The sequence below is a fragment of the Bombina bombina genome, chromosome 5 (assembly GCF_027579735.1).
Source record: "Bombina bombina isolate aBomBom1 chromosome 5, aBomBom1.pri, whole genome shotgun sequence".
Classification (NCBI taxonomy): Eukaryota; Metazoa; Chordata; class Amphibia; order Anura; family Bombinatoridae; genus Bombina; species Bombina bombina.
This window is the reverse complement of record NC_069503.1, coordinates 887344743-887362410: the sequence shown is the minus strand read 5'-3', so window position 1 is coordinate 887362410 and position 17668 is coordinate 887344743. Positions and strand designations below refer to the sequence as shown.

Genomic DNA, 17668 nt, shown 5'->3' with positions numbered 1-17668 from the left:
TATATTAAGGCTACTAAGGAGTTTAGACAATCTTCCTCTTTGTTTGTTTGTTGTCTATTCAGGGAAGCATAAGGGGCAGAAGGCTACTTCGACTTCCCTATCTTTTTGGTTAAGGAGTGTCATCCGCTTAGCTTACAAGACAGGATAACGGCTCATTCCACTAGTGCAGTGGCTTCCTCTTGTGCCTTTAAGAATGAGGCCTCTATGGATCAGATTTGTAAGGCGGCTATCTGGCTACCTGGTCCTCCTTACATACTTTTTAAAATTTTTACAAGTTTGATGTTTTTGCTTAGGCTGAAGCAACTTTTGGGAGAAAAGTTTTGCAGACTGTGGTGCCCTCAGAATAGGGTCCGCCTCTTCCTTTTTGTTTCCTCCCGTTATCCATTCAGTGTCCTCTGGAGCTTGCGTATAGTTTTCCCAATAGTAAGGAATGAAGCCGTGGACGCTCCTTATCTTAGGAAGGAAACCATAATTTATGCTTACCAGATAAAATCCTTTCCTTCCGGATAGGGGGAGTCTATGGCCCCCGCTTTTTTCTCTTGTAAGGTGTATCCAGTCCACGGATCATCCATTACTTGTGGGATATTCTCATTCCCAACAGGAAGTTGCAAGAGGACACCCACAGCAGAGCTGTCTATATAGCTCCTCCCCTCACTGTCATATCCAGTCATTCTCTTGCAACTCTCAACAAGCATGGAGGTAGTAAGAGAAAAGTGGTGAAATGTAGCTGCTATTTTGCTTCAATCAAGAGTTTATTATTTTAAAATAGTACCGAAGTTGTGCTATTTTGTTCCAGGCAGGAAAAAAGAAGAATCTGCCTGGGATTTCTATGATCTTAGCAGGTTGTAACTAAGATCCATTGCTGTTCTCACACATGACTGAAGAGAGAGATAACTTCAGCGGGGGAATGGCGTGCAGGTTATCCTGCTATGAGGTATGTGCAGTTAATATTTTTCTAGAAGATGTGAAGGCTAGAAAATGCTGCTGATACCAAATTTATGTAAGGTAAGCCTGAATACAGTGATTTAATAGCAACTGGTATCATGCTTACTTTCTGAGGTAATACTCTTTTATATTTACAATATAAAATGTTTGCTGACATGTTTAAACGTTTTTATATATACTTTGGTGAGGCTTTCCACTGTGTTACTATGAGTGGGAGGGGCCTACTTTAGCGCTTTTTTGCGCATGAACTATTACAGACTGAGACATCCAGCTTCCTCCAGGAGTCCCCTGAATGCTACAGGACATCTCTAAAGGGCTCTTAGGCTTCCAAAATCGTTTGTTGGGGAAGGTAGGCCCACAGCAAGGCTGTGGCAGTTTGGTGTGACTGTTAAAAAACGTCTATATCGGGTTTTTTTATCCGGTTTTTGAACTAAGGGGTTAATCATCCATTTGCAAGTGGGTGCAATGCTCTGTTAGCTTATTATACACACTGTAAAAATTTCGTTTGATTTACTGCCTTTTTTCACTGTTTTTCAAATTCGGACAAAATTTGTTTCTCTTAAAGGCACAGTACCGTTTTTTATATTTGCTTGTTAACTTGATTTAAAGTGTTTTCCAAGCTTGCTAGTCTCATTGCTAGTCTGTATAAACATGTCTGACATAGAGGAAACTCCTTGTTCATTATGTTTAAAAGCCATGGTGGAACCCCCTCTTAGAATGTGTACCAAATGTACAATAAAGCAATAAAGTTCATATTCTGTCTTTAAAAAATTTATCACCAGAGGAATCTGACGAGGGGGAAGTTATGCCGACTAACTCTCCCCACGTGTCAGATCCTTTGACTCCCGCTCAAGGGACTCACGCTCAAATGGCGACAAGTACATCCAGGGCGCCCATAGCGTTTACTTTACAAGACATGGCTGCAGTCATGGATAATACACTGTCAGCGGTATTAGCCAGACTACCTGAATTTAGAGGAAAGCGAGATAGCTCTGGAGTTAGACGAAATACAGAGCATACTGACGCTTTAAGAACTATGTCTGATACTGCCTCACAATATGCAGAAGCTGAAGAAGGAGAGCTTCTTTCTGTGGGTGATATTTCTGACTCAGGGAAGATGATGCAACCTGATTCTGATATTTCTACATTTAAATTTAAGCTTGAACACCTCTGCGTGTTACTCAGGGAGGTTTTAGCTGCTCTGAATGACTGTGATACAATTGCAGTGCCAGAGAAATTGTGTAGACTGGATAAATACTATGCAGTGCCGGTGTGCACTGATGTTTTTCCAATACCTAAAAGGTTTACAGAAATGATTACTAAGGAATGGGATAGACCAGGTGTGCCGTTCTCTCCCCCTCCTGTTTTTAGAAAAATGTTTCCAATAGACGCCACCACACGGGACTTATGGCAGACAGTTCCTAAGATGGAGGGAGCAGTTTCTACTCTAGCAAAGCGTACTACTATCCCTGTCGAGGACAGTTGTGCTTTCTTAGATCCAATGGATAAAAAGTTAGAGGGTTACCTTAAGAAAATGTTTATTCAACAAGGTTTTATCCTACAGCCCCTTGCATGCATTGCGCCTGTCACTGCTGCTGCGGCGTTCTGGTTTGAGTCTCTGGAAGAGGCTTTACAGGTAGCGACTCCATTGGATGAAATACTTGACAAGCTTAGAGCACTTAAGCTAGCCAATTCTTTTGTTTCTGATGCCATTGTTCATTTGACTAAACTAACGGCTAAGAATTCTGGTTTTGCTATCCAGGCGCGCAGAGCGCTTTGGCTTAAATCATGGTCAGCTGACGTTATTTCAAAATCGAAGCTGCTTAACATTCCCTTCAAGGGGCAGACCCTATTCGGGCCTGGTTTGAAGGAGATTATTGCTGATATCACTGGAGGAAAAGGTCATGCGCTTCCTCAGGATAGGTCCAAACCAAGGGCCAAACAGTCTAATTTGCGTGCCTTTCGAAACTTCAAGGCAAGTGCGGCATCAACTTCCTCTAATGCAAAACAAGAGAGAACTTTTGCTCAGTCCAAGACAGTCTGGAGACCTAACCAGACCTGGAACAAGGGTAAGCAGGCCAAAAAGCCTGCTGCTGCCTCTAAGACAGCATGAAGGAACGGCCCCCTATCCGGTAACGGATCTAGTAGGGGGTAGACTTTCGCTCTTCGCCCAGGCGTGGGCTAGAGATATCCAGGATCCCTGGGCGTTGGAAATTATATCCCAGGGATATCTTCTGGACTTCAAGGCTTCCCCCCCAAAAGGGAGATTTCACCTTTCACAATTATCTGCAAACCAGATAAAGAGAGAGGCATTCTTACACTGTGTACAAGACCTCCTAGTTATGGGAGTGATCCATCCAGTCCCAAAGGAGGGACAGGGATTTTACTCAAATCTGTTTGTGGTTCCCCAAAAAGAGGGAACCTTCAGACCAATTTTGGATCTAAAGATCTTAAACAAATTCCTCAGAGTTCCATCATTCAAGATGGAGACTATTCGTACCATCCTACCTATGATCCAGGAGGGTCAATACATGACTACAGTGGATTTAAAGGATGCTTATCTGCACATTCCTATACACAAAGATCATCATCGGTTTCTCGGGTTTGCCTTCCTAGACAGGCACTACCAGTTTGTAGCTCTTCCCTTTGGGTTAGCTACAGCCCCAAGAATTTTACGAAGGTTCTGGGGTCGCTTCTGGCGGTCCTAAGGCCACGGGGCATAGCAGTGGCCCCTTATTTAGATGACATCCTGATTCAGGCGTCAAACTTCCAAATTGCCAAGTCTCATACGGACATAGTGTTGGCATTTCTGAGGTCACATGGGTGGAAGGTGAACGAGAAAAAGAGTTCTCTATCCCCCCTCACAAGAGTTTCCTTCCTAGGGACTCTGATAGATTCTGTAGAAATGAAAATTTACCTGACGGAGTCCAGGTTATCAAAACTTCTAAATTCCTGCCGTGTTCTTTATTCCATTCCTCGCCCTTCGGTGGCTCAGTGCATGGAAGTAATCGGCTTAATGGTAGCGGCAATGGACATAGTGCCGTTTGCACGCCTACATCTCAGACCGCTGCAACTATGCATGCTCAGTTAGTGGAATGGGGATTACACAGATTTGTCCCCTTTTCTGAATCTGGACCAAGAGACCAGGGATTCTCTTCTCTGGTGGCTATCTCGGGTCCATCTGTCCAAAGGTATGATCTTTCGCAGGCCAGATTGGACAATTGTAACGACAGATGCCAGCCTTCTAGGTTGGGGTGCAGTCTGGAACTCCCTAAAGGCTCAGGGATCGTGGACTCAGGAGGAGTCACTCCTTCCAATAAACATTCTAGAACTAAGAGCGATATTCAATGCTCTTCAGGCTTGGCCTCATCTAGCGACAATGAGGTTCATCAGATTTCAGTCGGACAACATCACGACTGTGGCTTACATCAACCATCAAGGGGGAACAAGGAGTTCCCTAGCGATGTTAGAAGTCTCAAAGATAATTCTATGGGCAGAGATTCACTCTTGCCACCTATCAGCTATCCATATCCCAGGTGTAGAGAACTGGGAGGCAGATTTTCTAAGTCGACAGCCTTTTCATCCAGGGGAGCGGGAACTCTATCTGGAGGTGTTTGCACAATTGGTTCTTCGTTGGGGCGAACCAGAACTGGATCTCATGGCGTCTCGCCAGAACGCCAAGCTTCCTTGTTACGGATCCAGGTCCAGGGACCCCAAGGCAACGCTGATAGATGCTCTAGCAGCGCCTTGGTCCTTCAACCTGGCTTATGTGTTTCCACCGTTTCCTCTGCTCCCTCGTCTGATTGCCAAAATCAAGCAGGAGAGAGCATCAGTGATCTTGATAGCGCCTGCGTGGCCACGCAGGACTTGGTATGCAGATCTGGTGGACATGTCATCCTTTCCACCATGGACTCTGCCGCTGTGACAGGACCTTCTACTTCAAGGTCCTTTCAACCATCCAAATCTAATTTCTCTGAGGCTGACTGCCTGGAGATTGAACGCTTGATTTTATCAAAGCGTGGTTTCTCAGAGTCAGTCATTGATACCTTAATTCAGGCACGGAAGCCTGTCACCAGGAAAATCTATGATAAAATATGGCGTAAATATCTTTATTGGTGTGAATCTAAGGGCTACTCATGGAGTAAGGTCAGGATTCCCAGGATATTATCTTTTCTCCTAGAAGGATTGGAGAAAGGATTGTCAGCTAGTTCCTTAAAGGGACAGATTTCTGCGCTATCTATTCTTTTGCACAAGCGTCTGGCGGATGTCCCAGACGTTCAGGCATTTTGTCAGGCTTTAGTTAGAATCAAGCCTGTGTTTAAACCTGTTGCTCCACCTTGGAGTTTAAATTTGGTTCTTAAAGTTCTTCAGGGGGTTCCGTTTGAACCTCTTCATTCCATAGATTTTTTTTTTTGGTAGCTATTTCCTCGGCTTGTAGAGTTTCCTAGTTATCTGCCTTACAATTTGATTCTCCTTATCTGATCTTCCATGCAGATAAGGTAGTTCTGCGTACCAAACCTGGGTTTTTACCTAAGGTGGTATCTAATAAGAATATCAATCAAGAGATTGATGTTCCGTCTTTGTGTCCTAATCATTCTTCAAAGAAGGAGCGTCTATTACACAATCTGGACGTGGTTCGTGATTTAAAGTTTTACTTACAAGCTACTAAAGATTTTCGTCAAACATCTGCTTTGTTTGTTGTCTACTCTGGACAGAGGAGAGGTAAAAAGGCTTCGGCAACCTCTCTTTCTTTTTGGCTAAGAAGCATAATCCACTTAGCCTATGAGACTGCTGACCAGCAGCCTCCAGAAAGGATTACAGCTCATTCTACTAGAGCTGTGGCTTCCACATGGGCCTTTAAAAATGAGGCTTCTGTTGAACAGATTTGCAAGGCGGCGACTTGGTCTTCGCTTCATACTTTTTCAAAATTCTACAAATTTGATACTTTTGCTTCTTCAGAGGCTATTTTTGGGAGAGAGGTTTTACAGGCAGTGGTACCTTCCGTTTAAGTACCTGCCTTGTCCCTCCCTTCATCCGTGTACTTTAGCTTTGGTATTGCTATCCCACAAGTAATGGATGATCCGTGGACTGGATACACCTTACAAGAGAAAACATAATTTATGCTTACCTGATAAATTTATTTCTCTTGTGGTGTATCCAGTCCACGGCCCGCCCTGTCATTTTAAGGCAGGTATTTCTTTCATGTAATTAACAAGAGTCCATGAGCTAGTGACGTATGGGATATACATTCCTACCAGGAGGGGCAAAGTTTCCCAAACCTTAAAATGCCTATAAATACACCCCTCACCACACCCACAAATCAGTTTTACAAACTTTGCCTCCAAGGGAGGTGGTGAAGTAAGTTTGTGCTAGATTCTACGTTGATATGCGCTCCGCAGCAAGTTGGAGCCCGGTTTTCCTCTCAGCGTGCAGTGAATGTCAGAGGGATGTGAGGAGAGTATTGCCTATTGAATGCAGTGATCTCCTTCTACGGGGTCTATTTCATAAGGTTCTCTGTTATCGGTCGTAGAGATTCATCTCTTACCTCCCTTTTCAGATCGACGATATACTCTTATATTTACCATTTCCTCTACTGATTCTCGTTTCAGTACTGGTTTGGCTTTCTACAAACATGTAGATGAGTGTCCTGGGGTAAGTAAGTCTTATTTTCTGTGACACTCTAAGCTATGGTTGGGCACTTTATTTATAAAGTTCTAAATATATGTATTCAAACATTTATTTGCCTTGACTCAGAATGTTCAACTTTCCTTATTTCCAGACAGTCAGTTTCATATTTGGGATTATGCTTTAAATTATCATATTTTGTCTTACCTCAAAAATTTGACTTTTTTCCCTGTGGGCTGTTAGGCTCGCGGGGGCTGAAAATGCTTCATTTTATTGCGTCATTTTTGGCGCGGATTTTTTTGGCGCAAAAATTCATTTCCGTTTCCGGCGTCATACGTGTCGCCGGAAGTTGCGTCATTTTTTGACGTTATTTTGCGCCAAAAATGTCGGCGTTCCGGATGTGGCGTCATTTTTGGCGCCAAAAGCATTTAGGCGCCAAATAATGTGGGCGTCTTATTTGGCGCCAAAAAATATGGGCGTCGCTTTTGTCTCCACATTATTTCAGTCTCATTTTCATTTGCTTCTGGTTGCTAGAAGCTTGATGTTTGGCATTTTTTTCCCATTCTTGAAACTGTCTTATAAGGAATTTGATTTATTTTGCTTTATATGTTGTTTTTTCTCTTACATATTGCAAGATGTCTCACGTTGCATCTGAGCCAGAAGATACTACAGGAAAACCACTGCCTGCTGGATCTACCAAAGCTAAGTGTATCTGCTGTAAACTTTTGGTAGCTATTTCTCCAGCTGTTGTTTGTATTAATTGTCATGACAAACTTGTTAAAGCAGATAATATTTCCTTTAGTGATGTACCATTGCCTGTTGCAGTTCCCTCAACATCTAAGGTGCAGAATGTTCCTGATAACATAAGAGATTTTGTTTCTGAATCCATAAAGAAGGCTTTGTCTGTTATTTCTCCTTCTAGTAAACGTAAAAAGTCTTTTAAATCTTCTCTCTCTACAGATGAATTTTTAAATGAACACCATCATTCTGATTCTTTGGACTCTTCTAGTTCAGAGGATTCTGTCTCAGAGATTGATGCTGATAAATCTTCATATTTATTTAAGATGGAATTTATTCGCTCTTTACTTAAAGAAGTACTAATTGCTTTAGAAATAGAGGATTCTAGTCCTCTTGATACTAATTCTATACGTTTGGATAAGGTTTTTAAAGCTCCTGCGGTTATTCCAGAAGTCTTTCCTGTTCCTAATGCTATTTCTGCAGTAATTGCTAAGGAATGGGATAAATTGGGTAATTCATTTACTCCTTCTAAACGTTTTAAGCAATTATATCCTGTTCCGCCTGACAGGTTAGAATTTTGGAACAAAATCCCTAAAGTTGATGGGGCTATTTCTACCCTTGCTAAACGTACTACCATTCCTACGTCAGATGGTACCTCGTTTAAGGATCCTTTAGATAGAAAAATTGAATCTTTTCTAAGAAAAGCTTATCTATGTTCAGGTAATCTTCTTAGACCTGCTATATCATTGGCTGATGTTGCTGCAGCTTCAACTTTTTGGTTGGAAACTCTAGCGCAACAAGTAACAAATCGTGATTCTCATGATATTATTATTCTTCTCCAGCATGCTAATAATTTCATCTGTGATGCCATTTTTGATATTATTAGAGTTGATGTTAGATTTATGTCTCTGGCTATCTTAGCCAGAAGAGCTTTATGGCTTAAGACTTGGAATGCTGATATGGCTTCTAAATCAACTCTACTTTCCATTTCTTTCCAGGGAAACAAATTATTTGGTTCTCAGTTGGATTCTATTATTTCATCTGTTACTGGTGGGAAAGGAACTTTTTTACCACAGGATAAAAAATCTAAAGGTAAAAACAGGGCTAACAATCGTTTTCGTTCCTTTCATTTCAACAAAGAACAAAAGCCTGATCCTTCGTCCTCAGGAGCAGTTTCAGTTTGGAAACCATCTCCAGTCTGGAATAAATCCAAGCCTGCTAGAAAGGCAAAGCCTGCTTCTAAGTTCACATGAAGGTACGGCCCTCATTCCAGTTCAGCTGGTAGGGGGCAGGTTACGTTTTTTCAAAGAAATTTGGATCAAATCTGTTCACAATCTTTGGATTCAGAACATTGTTTCAGAAGGGTACAGAATTGGTTTCAAGATGAGACCTCCTGCAAAGAGATTTTTTCTTTCCCATGTCCCAGTAAATCCAGTGAAAGCTCAAGCATTTCTGAATTGTGTTTCAGATCTAGAGTTGGCTGGAGTAATTATGCCAGTTCCAGTTCCGGAACAGGGGATGGGGTTTTATTCAAATCTCTTCATTGTACCAAAGAAGGAGAATTCCTTCAGACCAGTTCTGGATCTAAAATTATTGAATCGTTATGTAAGGATACCAACGTTCAAGATGGTAACTGTAAGGACTATATTGCCTTTTGTTCAGCAAGGGAATTATATGTCCACAATAGATTTACAGGATGCATATCTGCATATTCCGATTCATCCAGATCATTATCAGTTCCTGAGATTCTCTTTTCTAGACAAGCATTACCAATTTGTGGCTCTACCGTTTGGCCTTGCTACAGCTCCAAGAATTTTCACAAAGATTCTCGGTGCCCTTCTGTCTGTAATCAGAGAACAGGGTATTGTGGTATTTCCTTATTTGGACGATATCTTGGTACTTGCTCCGTCTTTACATTTAGCAGAGTCTCATACGAATCGACTTGTGTTGTTTCTTCAAGATCATGGTTGGAGGATCAATTTACCAAAAAGTTCTTTGATTCCTCAAACAAGGGTAACCTTTCTGGGTTTCCAGATAGATTCAGTGTCCATGACTCTGTCTTTAACAGACAAGAGACGTCTAAAATTGATTACAGCTTGTCGAAACCTTCAGTCACAATCATTCCCTTCGGTAGCCTTATGCATGGAAATTCTAGGTCTTATGACTGCTGCATCGGACGCGATCCCCTTTGCTCGTTTTCACATGCGACCTCTTCAGCTCTGTATGCTGAACCAATGGTGCAGGGATTACACGAAGATATCTCAATTAATATCTTTAAAACCGATTGTTCGACACTCTCTAACGTGGTGGACAAATCACCATCGTTTAATTCAGGGGGCTTCTTTTGTTCTTCCGACCTGGACTGTAATTTCAACAGATGCAAGTCTCACAGGTTGGGGAGCTGTGTGGGGATCTCTGACGGCACAAGGAGTTTGGGAATCTCAGGAGGTGAGATTACCGATCAATATTTTGGAACTCCGTGCAATTTTCAGAGCTCTTCAGTTTTGGCCTCTTCTGAAGAGAGAATCGTTCATTTGTTTTCAGACAGACAATGTCACAACTGTGGCATACATCAATCATCAAGGAGGGACTCACAGTCCTCTGGCTATGAAAGAAGTATCTCGAATTTTGGTTTGGGCGGAATCCAGCTCCTGTCTAATCTCTGCGGTTCATATCCCAGGTGTAGACAATTGGGAAGCGGATTATCTCAGTCGCCAAACGTTGCATCCGGGCGAATGGTCTCTTCACCCAGAGGTATTTCTTCAGATTGTTCAATTGTGGGGGCTCCCAGAGATAGATCTGATGGCCTCTCATCTAAACAAGAAACTTCCCAGGTATCTGTCCAGATCCCGGGATCCTCAGGCGGAGGCAGTGGATGCATTATCACTTCCTTGGAAGTATCATCCTGCCTATATCTTTCCGCCTCTAGTTCTTCTTCCAAGAGTAATCTCCAAGATTCTGAGGGAATGCTCGTTTGTTCTGCTAATAGCTCCGGCATGGCCTCACAGGTTTTGGTATGCGGATCTTGTCCGGATGGCATCTTGCCAGCCATGGACTCTTCCGTTAAGACCAGACCTTCTGTCACAAGGTCCTTTTTTCCATCCGGATCTGAAATCCTTAAATTTAAAGGTATGGAGATTGAACGCTTGATTCTTGGTCAAAGAGGTTTCTCTGACTCCGTGATTAATACTATGTTACAGGCTCGTAAATCTGTATCTCGAGAGATATATTATAGAGTCTGGAAGACTTATATTTCATGGTGTCTTTCTCATCATTTTTCTTGGCATTCTTTTAGAATACCGAGAATTTTACAATTTCTTCAGGATGGTTTGGATAAGGGTTTGTCCGCAAGTTCTTTGAAAGGACAAATCTCTGCTCTTTCTGTTCTTTTTCACAGAAAGATTGCTATTCTTCCTGATATTCATTGTTTTGTACAAGCTTTGGTTCGTATAAAACCTGTCATTAAGTCAATTTCTCCTCCTTGGAGTTTGAATTTGGTTCTGGGAGCTCTTCAAGCTCCTCCGTTTGAACCTATGCATTCATTGGACATTAAATTACTTTCTTGGAAAGTTTTGTTCCTTTTGGCCATCTCTTCTGCTAGAAGAGTTTCTGAATTATCTGCTCTTTCGTGTGAGTCTCCTTTTCTGATTTTTCATCAGGATAAGGCGGTGTTGCGAACTTCTTTTGAATTTTTACCTAAAGTTGTGAATTCCAACAACATTAGTAGAGAAATTGTGGTTCCTTCATTATGTCCTAATCCTAAGAATTCTAAGGAGAAATCATTGCATTCTTTGGATGTTGTTAGAGCTTTGAAATATTATGTTGAAGCTACGAAATCTTTCCGTAAGACTTCTAGTCTATTTGTTATCTTTTCCGGTTCTAGGAAAGGCCAGAAAGCTTCTGCCATTTCTTTGGCATCTTGGTTGAAATCTTTAATTCATCTTGCCTATGTTGAGTCGGGTAAAACTCCGCCTCAAAGAATTACAGCTCATTCTACTAGGTCAGTATCTACTTCCTGGGCGTTTAGGAATGAAGCTTCGGTTGACCAGATCTGCAAAGCAGCAACTTGGTCTTCTTTGCATACTTTTACTAAATTCTACCATTTTGATGTATTTTCTTCTTCTGAAGCAGTTTTTGGTAGAAAAGTTCTTCAGGCAGCGGTTTCAGTTTGAATCTTCTGCTTATGTTTTTTGTTAAACTTTATTTTGGGTGTGGATTATTTTCAGCAGGAATTGGCTGTCTTTATTTTATCCCTCCCTCTCTAGTGACTCTTGTGTGGAAAGATCCACATCTTGGGTAGTCATTATCCCATACGTCACTAGCTCATGGACTCTTGTTAATTACATGAAAGAAAACATAATTTATGTAAGAACTTACCTGATAAATTCATTTCTTTCATATTAACAAGAGTCCATGAGGCCCACCCTTTTTTGTGGTGGTTATGATTTTTTTGTATAAAGCACAATTATTCCAATTCCTTATTTTATATGCTTCGCACTTTTTCTTATCACCCCACTTCTTGGCTATTCGTTAAACTGATTTGTGGGTGTGGTGAGGGGTGTATTTATAGGCATTTTAAGGTTTGGGAAACTTTGCCCCTCCTGGTAGGAATGTATATCCCATACGTCACTAGCTCATGGACTCTTGTTAATATGAAAGAAATGAATTTATCAGGTAAGTTCTTACATAAATTATGTTTTCTTTCATGTAATTAACAAGAGTCCATGAGCTAGTGACGTATGGGATATACATTCCTACCAGGAGGGGCAAAGTTTCCCAAACCTCAAAATGCCTATAAATACACCCCTCACCACACCCACAAATCAGTTTTACAAACTTTGCCTCCTATGGAGGTGGTGAAGTAAGTTTGTGCTAGATTCTACGTTGATATGCGCTCCGCAGCAGGTTGGAGCCCGGTTTTCTTCTCAGCGTGCAGTGAATGTCAGAGGGATGTGAGGAGAGTATTGCCTATTTGATTTCAATGATCTCCTTCTACGGGGTCTATTTCATAGGTTCTCTGTTATCGGTCGTAGAGATTCATCTCTTACCTCCCTTTTCAGATCGACAATATACTCTTATATATACCATTACCTCTACTGATTCTCGTTTCAGTACTGGTTTGGCTTTCTACTACTTGTAGATGAGTGTCCTGGGGTAAGTAAGTCTTATTTTCTGTGACACTCTAAGCTATGGTTGGGCACTTTTATATAAAGTTCTAAATATATGTGTTCAAACATTTATTTGCCTTGACTCAGGATGTTCAACATTCCTTATTTCAGACAGTCAGTTTCATATTTGGGATAATGCATATGAATTAATCCATTTTTTTCTTACCTTAAAATTTAACTTTTTCCCTGTGGGCTATTAGGCTCGCGGGGGCTGAAAATGCTTCATTTTAAAAAAAAATTCTGTTTCCGGCGTCATACGTGTCGCCGGAAGTTGCATCATTTTTTTAACGTTTTTTTGCGCCAAAAGTGTCGGCGTTCCGGATGTGGCGTCATTTTTGGCGCCAAATAATGTGGGCGTCTTTTTTGGCGCTAAAAAATATGGGCGTCACTATTGTCTCCACATTATTTAAGTCTCATTATTTATTGCTTCTGGTTGCTAGAAGCTTGTTCACTGGCATTTTTTCCCATTCCTGAAACTGTCATTTAAGGAATTTGATCAATTTTGTTTTATATGTTGTTTTTTCTATTACATATTGCAAGATGTCTCCGTTTGTCCCTGAGTCAGAAGCCACTTCTGGAAAAATGCTTAACTGAGTTTCAGTTCTACCAAAGCTAAGTTCATTTATTTTAAATGTTATAAATGTTTATCTTTAGCTATGGTTTGTAATAAGTTATTATATATACTTTTACATGCAGATTCCATTAGTAATTTTTGCTTTATACATTTCCATTCTTAAAGGGACACTGTACCCAAATTTTTTCTTTTGTAATTCAGAAAGAGCATGCAATTTTAAGCAACTTTCTAATTTACTCCTGTTATCAATTTTTCTTAGTTCTCTTGCTATCATTATTTGAAAAAGAAGGCATCTAAGCTTTTTTTTGGTTTCAGACCTCTGGACAGCACTTTTTTATTGGTGGATGAATGTATCCACCAATCAGCAAGGACAACCCAGGTTGTTCACCAAAAATGGGCTGGCATCTAAACTTACATTCTTGCATTTCAAATAAAGATACCAAGAGAATGAAGAAAATTTGCTAATTAGAGTAAATTAGAAAGTTGCTTAAAATTTCATGCTTAATCTGAATCACGGAAGAAATTTTTTAGGTACAGTGTCCCTTTAAGTGCAGAAATGTTTAGAAGATTTATAAGAAATATTTTTTCTGATTAAGGCTATGTCTGACTTCGTGCCTTCTAATACGATTTTTAGGTCTTTTTCACTTCTTTTTTAATTATTGAAGTTTCAAATTACCAACAACATACTGATTTATCCTTCTCTGATGATGTTTTTTTCTCTTTCAGAAATTCTCTTCATCAGATATTGACACTAACAAATCTACTTTTTTATAATTTTTTTATTAAAGTACATTTGTTCTTTGTTGAAAAGGTGTTGATTATTTTGGATATTAAGGTAACTAGTTCTTTAAGACTAGCTGACACTATTTCTGCCTTTTTATTCTTCTGTGATTTCAGAGGTTTTCTTTCCAATTCCCCATACTAGGGAATGGAATAGGCTGTGAATTTTCTTTTATTTTTAAACTATATTCTTTGTCAGCAGTTAAATTCAATTTGTAGGGTTCTCCAATTTATTGGAGCTATCTCTACTCCTACTAATTATGCTATTGTTTTTTTATAGCAAAATAGTATTTATTTTCCTTTATATAGTTGTATCTTATTTTTGGAAAATTATTTAGTTTCAGGTACTTTTCTTGGTCCTGTGATATTGCAATTGCTTCATTTTTTCTGTTTACTTTAAGATCAAGTATCAGATCATGATTTATTTTAGCATTGTTAAGGGACAACATTTACTAGACTAGGTGCCGTTGCATTTGTCTTGTTGTTTTGCATTTTGCAAGTCCTCTGTTTTGACTGGTCCTTTAAACTGGACTATCATGCTAATGATTTTATTTGTGTCTTCATTTTTATTGAGTATATTCGCAAATGAGGGTTAATCTATGTCTTTAGCTATTTTAGCTAGAAGAATTCTGTGATTTAAAAAAAAAAAAAAAAAAGAAAATCCATATTTCTTTTGTTCTAAGATAATCAATTATAATTGGATTCAATTCTTAACTGTTACTATGGGCTTCAAGATTGAGTTCTAAGACTAAAACTTTAAGCTTATACTAGTTTGCTTGTTCTTATTAAGGAACGAATCCTGAGTTCTTTCCCAAGTAACATGTTTTTAATTGGGGTTCGAAATTAGCTCCCTAATGTTGCGATGCACGTGCCATATTCCAGCTTGGCTGGTAAGGGGCAGGTTAAGACTTCTTTGAAATTTATTTGGTTCTATTTTGTCCAAATTTCTTTGATTTTATTCCAGTAAGGCTAACACTTTCTTTCAGTGTGTTTCTGTCCTATATATATTTTGGATACTGTTGAAGCATGGCTGGGTACCCATGGGGTTCAAGCGCTGCTCAGACCTTGAATCTTCTGGGGTTTTTATTCCAGTTCCTTTTCTAGGAACTGGGTTTTGGAGTTTTATTCAAACTATTCTGCCTTTTTGTGGTCATTGATAGCATTATTTGTTTTCTTTAGATACAATAAATGCATATTCTTCATTTTTCTGTTTTCATTCAGATTATTTCCTGAGGATGCGGATTCTCATATGTTTCATTTGCTCTTCAGGACATAGTTAGAGGATCTTTTTTCAAAAGCTCTTGATTCCTCACGCAAGGGTCACCTTTTTTTTTAGGTTTCCAGATGGTTTATGTCACTATCTTTGTCTCTATCAGACAAGGGACAATTTGTATTGGGTTCCGTCTGTTGGTACCTTTAGTCTCTATTATTTCCTTCAGTTGCTATATATGCATAGAAGTTTTAACAGCATTGGATTTAATTCCCTTTGCTCATTTTCAATGGAAAGATCCTTTCCAGCTTTTTATGAGTGTTGTTTCTTCAAGAACATGGTTGGAGGATCAATTAACCAAAAAGTTTGTTGATTCCTCAGACAAGAGTAACCTTTTTTAGATTTCCGGATAGATTCAGTGTCCATGACTCTGTCTCTGTTGGACAGGAGACGTCTGAAATTGGTTTCAGCTTATCGAAACCTTCAGTGTCAATCATACCCTTCGGTAGCCTTATGCATGGAAATTCTAGGTTCTTATGACTGCTGCATTGGACGTGTTCCCCTTTGCTCATTTTCACATGCGACCTCTTCAGTTCTGTATGCTGAACCAGTGGTGCCGGGATTATACAAAGATATCTCATTTAATATCTTTAAAACTATGAAAGAAGTATCTCGAATACTGGTATGGGCGGAATCCAGCTCCTGTCTAATCTCTGCGGTTCATATCCCAGGTGTTGACAATTGGAAAGCGGATTATCTCAGTCGCCAAACGTTACATCCGGGCGAGTGGTCTCTTCACCCAGAGGTGTTTCTTCAGATTGTTCAAATGTGGGGACTTCCAGAAATAGATCTGATGGCTTCTCATCTAAACAAGAAACTTCCCAGGTATCTGTCCAGATCCAGGGATTCTCAGGTGGAAGCAGTGGATGCATTGTCACTTCCTTGGAAGTATCATCCTGCCTATATCTTTCCGCCTCTAGTTCTTCTTCCAAGAGTAATCTCCAAGATTCTGAAGGAATGCTTGTTTTTTCTGCTAGTGGCTCCAGCATGGTCTCACAGGTTTTGGTATACGGATCTTGTCCGCATGGCTTCTTGCCAACCGTGGACTCTTCCGTTAAGACCAGACCTTCTGTCACAAGGTCCTTTTTTACCATCAGGATCTCAAATCCTTAAATTTAAAGGTATGGAGATTGAACGCTTGATTCTTAGTCAAAGAGGTTTCTCTGACTCTGTGATTAATACTATGTTACAGGCTCGTAGATCTGTATCTAGGAAGATATATTATCGAGTCTGGAAGACTTACATTTCTTGGTGTCTTTCTCATCATTTTTCCTGGCATTCTTTTAGAATTCCGAGAATTTTTCAGTTTCTTCAGGATGGTTTGGATAAAGGTTTGTCTGCAAGTTCCTTGAAAGGACAAATCTCTGCTCTTTCTGTTCTTTTTCACAGAAGGATTGCTATTCTTCCTGATATTCATTGTTTTGTACAAGCTTTGGTTCGTATAAAACCTGTTATTAAGTCAATTTCTCCTCCTTGGAGTTTGAATTTGGTTCTGGGGGCTCTTCAAGCTCTTCCGTTTGAACCTATGCATTCGCTAGACATTAAATTACTTTCTTGGAAAGTTTTGTTTTCTTTTGGCCATCTCTTCTGCTAGAAGAGTTTCTGAATTATCTGCTCTTTCTTGTGAATCTCCTTTTCTGATTTTCCATCAGGATAAGGCGGTGTTGCAAACTTCTTTTAAATTTTGACCTAAGGTTGTGAATTCTAACAACATTAGTAGAGAAATTGTGGTTCCTTCATTATGTCCTAATCCTAAGAATTCTAAGGAGAGATCATTGCATTCTTTGGATGTAGTTAGAGCTTTGAAATATTATGTTGAAGCTACTAAGAATTTCCGAAAGACTTCTAGTCTATTTGTTATCTTTTCCGGTTCTAGGAAAGGTCAGAAGGCCCTCTGCCATTTCTTTGGCATCTTGGTTGAAATCTTTAATTCATCATGCTTATGTCGAGTCGGGTAAATCTCCGCCTCAAAGGATTACAGCTCATTCTACTAGGTCAGTTTGTACTTCCTGGGCGTTTAGGAATGAAGCTTCGATTGATCAGATTTGCAAAGCAGCAACTTGGTCTTCTTTGCATACTTTTACTAAATTCTACCATTTTGATGTGTATTCTTCTTCTGAAGCAGTTTTTGGTAGAAAAATACTTCAGGCAGCTGTTTCAGTTTGATTCTTCTGCTTATAATTTCAGTTTTCTTCATTATAAGATTTAAACTTTATTTTGGGTGTGGATTATTTTTCAGCAGAATTGGCTGTCTTTATTTTATCCCTCCCTCTCTAGTGACTCTTGCGTGGAAAGATCCACATCTTGGGTAGTCATTATCCCATACGTCACTAGCTCATGGACTCTTGCTAATTACATGAAAGAAAACATAATTTATGTAAGAACTTACCTGATAAATTCATTTCTTTCATATTAGCAAGAGTCCATGAGGCCCACCCTTTTTTGTGGTGGTTATGATTTTTTTGTATAAAGCACAATTATTCCAATTCCTTGTTTTTTATGCTTTCGCACTTTTTTCTTATCACCTCACTTCTTGGCTATTCGTTAAACTGATTTGTGGGTGTGGTG

The 17668-nt window shown here is 39.8% G+C and overlaps 1 protein-coding gene across 1 annotated transcript in view; it reads left to right on the top strand.

Moving 5' to 3' along the window:
* The window catches only part of RB1CC1 (RB1 inducible coiled-coil 1), a gene marked incomplete in the record, with an annotated part of 595085 nt that overhangs the window by 573498 nt on the left and 3919 nt on the right, over positions 1 to 17668 (top strand).